Source organism: Poecilia latipinna, unplaced genomic scaffold (assembly GCF_001443285.1).
Source record: "Poecilia latipinna isolate Pla-1442-1.1 unplaced genomic scaffold, P_latipinna-1.0 Scaffold54, whole genome shotgun sequence".
NCBI classification, from domain to species: Eukaryota; Metazoa; Chordata; class Actinopteri; order Cyprinodontiformes; family Poeciliidae; genus Poecilia; species Poecilia latipinna.
The window spans coordinates 1143694-1151914 of NW_015112670.1; the positions used below are offsets into that span (position 1 = coordinate 1143694).

General features: G+C 37.6%; 1 long non-coding RNA gene across 1 annotated transcript; it reads left to right on the top strand.

The window, feature by feature from the left end:
• The first annotated feature begins 2717 nt into the window (after positions 1-2717).
• On the top strand, positions 2718-4425 carry LOC106959896 (uncharacterized). Its single transcript, XR_001427451.1, has 2 exons — positions 2718-2831; positions 3059-4425. It is a non-coding gene; the product is annotated as an uncharacterized LOC106959896 (long non-coding RNA).
• The last annotated feature ends 3796 nt before the right edge of the window (positions 4426-8221 follow it).

The window sequence follows — 8221 nt, forward strand, 5'->3', positions numbered from 1 at the left end:
CTGGATCCTGTGCAGGATGTACTCTGCTTCTCACCCAATGACTGCTGGAGACAGACACGAGCCGCCCGCAATCCTGAAATGATAAGCGGGTTTAGATAATGGATGCCTGATCAATGTGTTATTCATTGATAGTCGAGTTCTGCATTCTAAGCGCAGTCTCATCCTCTCCTGCCACTTTCAACTTTGTTGATAGTTGCTTCCATTCTTGCATATGTCTGAATGTTGCACAGAGAGTTTTTTTTATAAGTGTGAAGAGCTAAGTCTACAAGTCATTCATGACAACACTATACCTTTGTTGTGTCCTTAGTGCTTGAACTTTTTTAAAATTATTTTTATTTTAGTTGCTCTGCTTTTTAAATGTAAATCTTCTTGCCTTTTGAGTTTTCCTTGCAGTATAAATCTACTGCAAAGTAGTGCGCTCTGCGCAGACCAAAACCATTCCACCTCCTTGCAGATTAAGGCAGAGAGATCCACGCAACTTACTAACACTTTTCTTGACACTGCACTGATTTGAAAACTGATGCAAGCGATGAATCTGAAGTGAGGTGCAACTTTTTTCTGTAAAAAGAAGCAAATAATACCAAGATAAAAAGAGTAAAAAGTATGGGAGAGGAGAAAGGAGGAGGGCGGTAAAGGGAAAAATTTAAGCTACAGAGCTTACTGGCATTATGCAACCACAAAGATGGAGATAAAATTGAGAGTGGGAAAGGTAGGACAGTTTTTCTTTTACATAAGTAAAAAAAAGATATAAGCAAAAAGAATTGGCAGATCCCAAAAAAATTAAACTGAAAGATTTTTATATTTTTTTCATAAAGTAGGGTAGAGGAGAGAGGTTTTCTAGAGACTCTCTGGCAAAGCAAGGTCAAACACATTAAGGCCTTACAAACAGAAAGACAACACTTTGCCAAAAATAAATGTCATGGAAAAAATTGCGATCCCATGTGACAACGGCGGACTTATGGGTTGGTGTGTGAGAGTGTGTGTGTGTGCGTGTCTGCTCTCAATCACAGGCCTGCAGCCAGCCTCCCAATATGGAGCCAGCCCATAGCCCAGAAAGATCAGGTAATTTGACGGATCGTGCCACTCAGGCTGGTGATGCTTGCAGCTCTCCCCAGCTAGGGATTGTTTCCCCAAGCTTGTTTGGCCGGCCTGGCATGCCGACAGAAGATGAATAGCAGCTTCTTTTCCCACCCTGTCTGTCTCTGATCTGTCCTCGCTGTTCGAAGGTCAGCCAGCCAAAGAGTTGCAAAGAATGGGAATGTGGGCTTGGGATTGCTGCTTGTCTGACTTAAGAAGGGAGAAAAAGGCAGAGGCAGGGGGGGGAGACATAGAGCTGTGTGTGTATGTGCGTGTTAGTGAGTGTGTATAGGGGGGAGAAGACAGATGTCAGGTAATCTACAAGGCAGGTACATGACTTGGGTCTGAGCAGGTCTGCGTATGCCCTCTGTTTGTCCTGTGGGTTTTCAGCAAGTGTGTGGGTTTTTTGGTGTGCAAAGAAGGAAGAAAAGGGCAAGATACATCAAACGAAATCAGTTTGAGGCTGCCAAAATTCAGTTCAGCCCACCTGCAGGTCAGTGTGTAGGTCTTTTTTTCTGTTTACCTCTGCTTTATTGGAAAAAAAAAACAAAAAAAAAAAACAAGGCTATTTCTTGTGTAAAAATCCACTGACCTTAATTCACGACCTAAAGGAACACATACTGTATATTGATTTTATTTCAGCAGGTTTTTCAGTCTGTAGCAGAAAGCTTGTTTTTTAAAGAGTTTATGATAGCTGGGATGGCAAAAAACAATTCTCAAACAGAGGTATTCTCCACAAATAAGCCCCTGAACTAAATCATCACAGAGAAGGAGGGAGATGCTGGGATGGAGATGAGGGTAGTTGTAGACATCCAGCATTGAGCTTTTACTTCGAAAAAGTTATTTCCAAAAGAGGTTTATTGCATAGTATGAGAATAATCATGGCGTAAATAAAATTTTTAAATAAGCTGAAAATTGCAAATCCCATGTTGACACTTAAATTTTTATTTAAAATAAAAACAGATAAATAGGTGAACTAAAAAAAAAAAGTCAATCTTGATTTTAGCATTCAAAAATACTAATAAAAAAGAAAATATCCAGTGATATTTCTCAGCTTCTGTATACAGTCTAATATTGATCAGCACTGTAAAGGAAGTAGAAGCAGAAGCAGAGCTCAGTGATAGCTGGACCTGAATTATAAAATCCCTTCAGACTTGATTTAAACCAGTTGTCTCAAATTCTGGTCAACTTGAATATGATGATATAGTCTTGTTCCAGTCTTAGAGCAGGGATACATCTAAAGTCAAGTCTGAAGGCTCAAAACTTGACTTAGGCTTGTAGTCTGTTATCAAACCTTGTTCCATGAGTGAAAGGAAGTAGAGCTAAAATCATTGTGAAAGGACAATAAACTCAAAGTTCCATAAAATAATTTGGGTTAATTTCAGAACAAAACATTTTTTAATTTGTTGGTGACATCTTGCTCTCTTCCTGTTAAGATACTTGCATCATTACAAAGAGTCTTGTTGCTTATCAAAATAAAAGCACCTCTGTTCAGTTTATTTAGAAACTCAAAGTTTTTCTTTGTCCTTCACACCAGAATGTTTTTTTTTTTAAACGTGTGGCATGTTGGTGCAGGTTCACCTTTAAGATGAGCGGTGGGTGGCACCAACGTAGTCTTTAAAGCCAGGTGCGCACCGTGCGTGCGCATACAATTTCCACGTGGCCTTGTGGTGACCACGTGCTATGAGCTCCCACAATGTCTCGTTTGGGGTTGTGTCTTCTCGAAACGTTGCGAATCCCACCATCGTATCCAGGTTAGTTTTGTGGTCTTAATTTGTCTGGCTTTTAGACTGGCTCTTTGTAATCGGGCCTGTGTTTGGTTCAGAGTCGCGGTTAGGTTGTGTGATCTCGCGCCTGTTACGCAGGGTGTGCGTGTGCTCAGTCACGCGTCGTGGGCTCGGGGTTTTCACGGGCTAAGCGACTTCAATGTCCAACTTGTTTTAGGCTTAGTGCCATGACTGACATTACATTTTGGCTTTAGATCCCGGGTTGTTGCGGCCTTGGCCGTGAATCTTCCGCGGCTCTCTTCCTCTTCCTGAGGCCTCCGGGTGCACGCGCCTGACCTGCAGGTACCTGGCGCGTGGCAGATGAGTCCTTTAGTAATTTTGCTGCTCGTCATTTTTCTTTGCATGCAGATTGTTTGTCATTTACGTTCATGTTTTGTTGATTTGATTATTTTTACATGTTTGTCTTTTTTGTTATTTCTCTTTCAGTGCTTTATTCCTGTAATTGCATTAATATTTTTTGTTTAGTTATTGAGTTTGAAGATACCATTTACTGTTGAAGGGGTAATGTGCAATATATGCTTTGTATCTGGTGTAGTCTGTAATTTTGTCTATGTACAGGCTCTATTTTGTTATAGGCCTATTTTTAGCTTTTGAGGAAATGCATTACTATTTTGAAAATTAATGTTTCTCCTTTCTTTATTGTCCTGATCTGGTACAGCCTTTTTTCAAAGTTTGGGAAGCTGAATAGACCTGTTGGTCATGGTTTTTCACAATTTAAGTGTCTGACACAGCTCATGTCACAAATGACAAGACTTGATAAGCATCATGACATAATAATGTCGATGCTTTTGCATATCCAAAGTTGGTCTCAAAATCTAAGAGTTTACTACATTCTAGGTGGCAGTAGAGAGACTGTAGTGACACAGTTGGTATAGCGGACTGATAACGATCATTTTAGCTTCACTTTAGAACATGAATGTTCTTTGATTGGACAAAAGAAATTGTCTTTTCTAAAAGTCTGTTAACCCTTAAGGCACATCATTAAAAAAATCATTTTGATTCTTCTTGCATTTTAAAATGTAAGAGGTCATTTGTGAATGCATCTGTTTAATTAGGCCTGATGAAAAAAAATATGAAAAATTTGATTTTATGTACTTTTTTGTCCTCGGAGACAATTCAATTCACATGGTTTAAATTTATAACCTACAGCAATGCAGTGTTAATTTTACTAATGAGACTTGACTCGAGCTTGTTAGCCATGCACAGAAAAACATTCTTCAAAGATGGGGAGGATGATGCTGTGATGGAGGAAGTTCAGCATGCACATGACTGCCACAGAGAACAGCAGAGAACACAGCAGTTCTTAGAAACGGCTTCCAAAACAGTTTGTCAAACTGTGAAAATACTAAATAAGAATAAGGTGTAATTATGTCAACATGTTAGAAGAAACTGAAGATGGCAGATGCTGTCTTAACACTTGAATGTTTATTTGCAAAAGTGGTAAACTGTCAAAGAAAGCTGGCCCTCAGCAGGGTAGGGGATTTGCGGATAAGTGTGGAAAATAATGTTACGATTTTTTTTTTTATCAAAAAAAGCAAAAATCAAATAAAGGTATGATTTTGACTTTTTTCTTTTTCTTCTAAATCCCATTGTCTTGCATGCTGCCTATTCCTCTTCAGGGTCATAAAGCCTACTGTCTTGTCTCGTAGCCAGTGTACATGATGAGTCCCTCGTTTCCCTAACTGGTAGTAATGGGATTTGGTTTTCAACAAAGCACAAACGTTCGAAAGCGTGCAAACGGAACCAGTTCAGGAACTAAAGTTATTTCAGTGGAAAAATGCCTTCAGTTAATTTTGTTTCTGCGTCTCTAAAGCACATGGTACATACCCCACTGCATTTTTTCAGATATTTTCACAACCACAAACTTCAGAAAAAGTTGCTCAGATTTTATGAGTTGGAGCCTCACAACGTAGCTTCACAGTTGATTAGAATAATTTTTTTTTAAATCTTTGAAAGTTGTGATACATTAATATGAAAGCTGTTGTCAATTTTGTCTCTTTTTTAAATGTATTCCAGACATTAAAATAAAAGTCACACGTTTAAAAAAAATAACAAAGGATTGATAGGTGTTCTTTGTAGAGACGTATAAATCAATTTTATTTTCTTTCATTGAAAGAAACGAAAAGATTTTCTGTCTCACGGATTCCAAGCAAAGTCGCCGCTGAATCAGAAGGAGCTTCCTTAGAACACCCAAAAAGCCCCAGCATTTATACTTTAAGACAGATGAAACAATTTTATCTGAATATAGTTTTCTTATTAAATCTTGTTAGGGGATGTGCATCCAAAAGTAAGAACATACCATGGTGTCTTTCATCAAATATTGATACTTTCTTCTACATATTTTTCCTGTTTTGGTCTTGAATGCAGTTGGAGAAGTTTTGTATGATTATCCAACAGTCTGACATAAACATGGTGCATAAAATTGTTCCCTTGCACATGATTGTAGGTTTATTTTTATGTGCACTGCCTGATTCAAATCTATTCGGAGCATTCCAATAGGATTCAAATTTGGGCTTTGACTCTGTGACTCCCTCGCCCAAGCACTCCTTGATATCATGCATAATTCATTTGCACCTCGTTGCTTCACAGTTGGTTCGAGATTCTTCTTGATCATATTTGATTCATCTGTCCACTGCACTTTATTACTTAAGGTCGGGTCTTTGCCTTAATGCTGATTCTCAAGCTCCAGTTCTGCTTAAAAATACATTTTCTAACATATCCAATAATGTCTCACTTGTACAGTTTAGATTTTTTTTAAGTAAGGTTTTGTGGAGTTATCAGTAATAGTTTCCTTGTTTCCAGCAGAAATGTATGTCATTGTAAAATTGTAGAGAAGTGAATCAACTTTTAGGAGAGATTAACAACATTTAGTCAGAAGAACTCCCCAATTTAGCTAAAGCTACATTGATTGACACTAGATGCAGCTGCTGGCTTCTTTTACCCTACAGCTCAGCGATTGTCTAAGTCCAGATTCTGGTGTGATTCTGGATCCAATCCAGATTACGTTTTATTTTTAGTGGGTACTCAGCTGAGGCTCAGCCAATACTAACTACAATGTTCAAATGAAAGCATTAGGTTTATGACACTTTTTTTTAATCCGTACATAATTAACTGTAACTGCTGAAAAAGGACATTGGGAAGCATAATACAATGAATAATGTTGAAACAAAAAGGTAGCAAGATAATGCGGATTAGTACCTCAGCAAACATCTAGTTAAGTAAAAGCATCCTCAGCAAAAGGAAGATGTTTGTTGAAGACATTTTGTCCTAAACATTATAAGAGCTGTATAAAACTCAGTGTTTTAGCAACTAACAAGTTTCGGACAAGCTGATGGATTTCATCCCGTCTGAGGATTTACTCTTCTGCAAACTTACAGCCTCACTACTTGTCTGTTAGTGGTAAGTTAACAGAAGCTTTCTTCAAAAAAAAAAAAATCTATGCCTTAAAGTAAGGTTGTTGGAGTCGGCAGTCCTGTAATTAATGCAAGTCATTTGAGATTTACAGCACATGTGGGCAGTGACATGCATGAACTGAAGTTCATGAAGTGGAAATGTTTATTTTGAACTTCAAACTGAAAGATTATTTTAAACTGTAGAACATGAACAGACCACAGCTCGTTCTTGCATCATTAAAAAAGAATAGCTGAACAAATCTAACTTTATAGGAAAAAAGCTTTTTTTTTCATGTTGCTCTTTTCTTACTCTAGCAACTTCCATTTTAATTATGTAGGAAGCTTTAGGTTGCTGCAGAGCTCTATCCTCCTATGTTCATATGGGGTCCATTGATAAAATCCTGTTTAGTCTCATGGTGCTGTGCTATTTTGTGCCAAGCATAATTTTGGTTTCATCAGACCATGAAAGTTTTCCTCAGGATACTTTGGGGGGGATTTTAGCCAGCTCATGCTTATTATTGGAAATTATTTTTTTGGTATCCTTACCACTTTGTTCAGATGTTGAATACTGAAGAATGGTTTTCACATGTAGAACACAACCAGTACTTACCAGATATTGCAGCAACACCTTCAACTTTACCGTCAGGCTCTTTGCAGCCTCCCTGACCAGCTTACATTTTGTCTTTACATCAGTTTTGGAGAAACTCTGTTTTTGTAATGTTGGTGTTGAATATTTTTTCTCCAATTGCTGATGAATATTTATTTATTAGCACCCTTCTTATTCATGCTTTTATTTTTTACATTAAGATAATTTTAAGCATTTGCAGCCTCTCTGTAAAATGTTTTTAGCTAAAGGATGTAAACAAGCAAACATTAGGAAAGCTGTATAAATGCAGATAAACTATTTATGATTAATCAGCCTCTCAAGTGTAGTGAACCCCTGGTATTAACAGGGTTTAGGGACCAAAGTCACCCATGGATAACTAAAATCCATGAACACTTGAGACTCCCTCTAAAGATGTTTGAAATTGTCTGTTTTAACAGGCAAAGGAGAGAAAATGGTGCTTCTATTGGCTGCTTTGTAAATGCCTTTTTTTTAACATCTTGAAATGATTAAGATTATTTGGCCGATTTGTGTGTAGGTGAACTTATTTGAACTAATTTTGAGATTTTTTTTAGGCATGGCCAATGCCATCTGATTATTTTAGCAATTTGCGCACCTCCATTCACTTCGTTGAACAAATAAATAAAACACCAGATGCTTAAAACAAATACTATTAGTTTGTACATGTAGGTGAGAAAAGGTCCACTAACAGAAAACGATGTAAAGTATGCTATAGTGAATTGTTGCATTGACTCAGTCTGTCAGTGCAATCTTAATAAATAATTTTAATAAATGAAATGAACCACATCAGACCAATATAGGTAACAGAATACAAATAAACAAATCAAAGGAAAACACCATCATTCCAGATGTACTGAAACAAGTTACATAGTTAAAACTATTCCTATATTGGACATATAACATAATCTTCTGGTTTGGATTTGATGCATGCTACTTAACTAATTTCAGTGTTTCAGTTTGCAATCTGCTAACTGAAAACAGAACTTCAAGTTTTGAACAGGAAATGGGCTTAAGGGGGGGAAACTGTGCTAAAGCGTTTTAGAAGTGTTAAAAGTGCATAATGTGACATTTCTGGGGCAGTTTTGCTCAGTTCAGTTTTCTCTCAGCCAAACAGCATTGGTAACACTGATATTTCTCCTTCTCCTGTCATTTTTATTCTTTTCCTCTGCATCACCTGTGGCTTGAAAACCGTCACCTCCGTATCATCTTTTGAAGCTATGATTGGACTTTCCACTCTGTGGCCATGCCGTGCTTCTTTTTACTCCCACTGTTTCTGTTTGGGAGAGCAGAAACCAAATGTGACTCGCAGTGAGAAACCCAAATGAAATGTCTGGCTGATA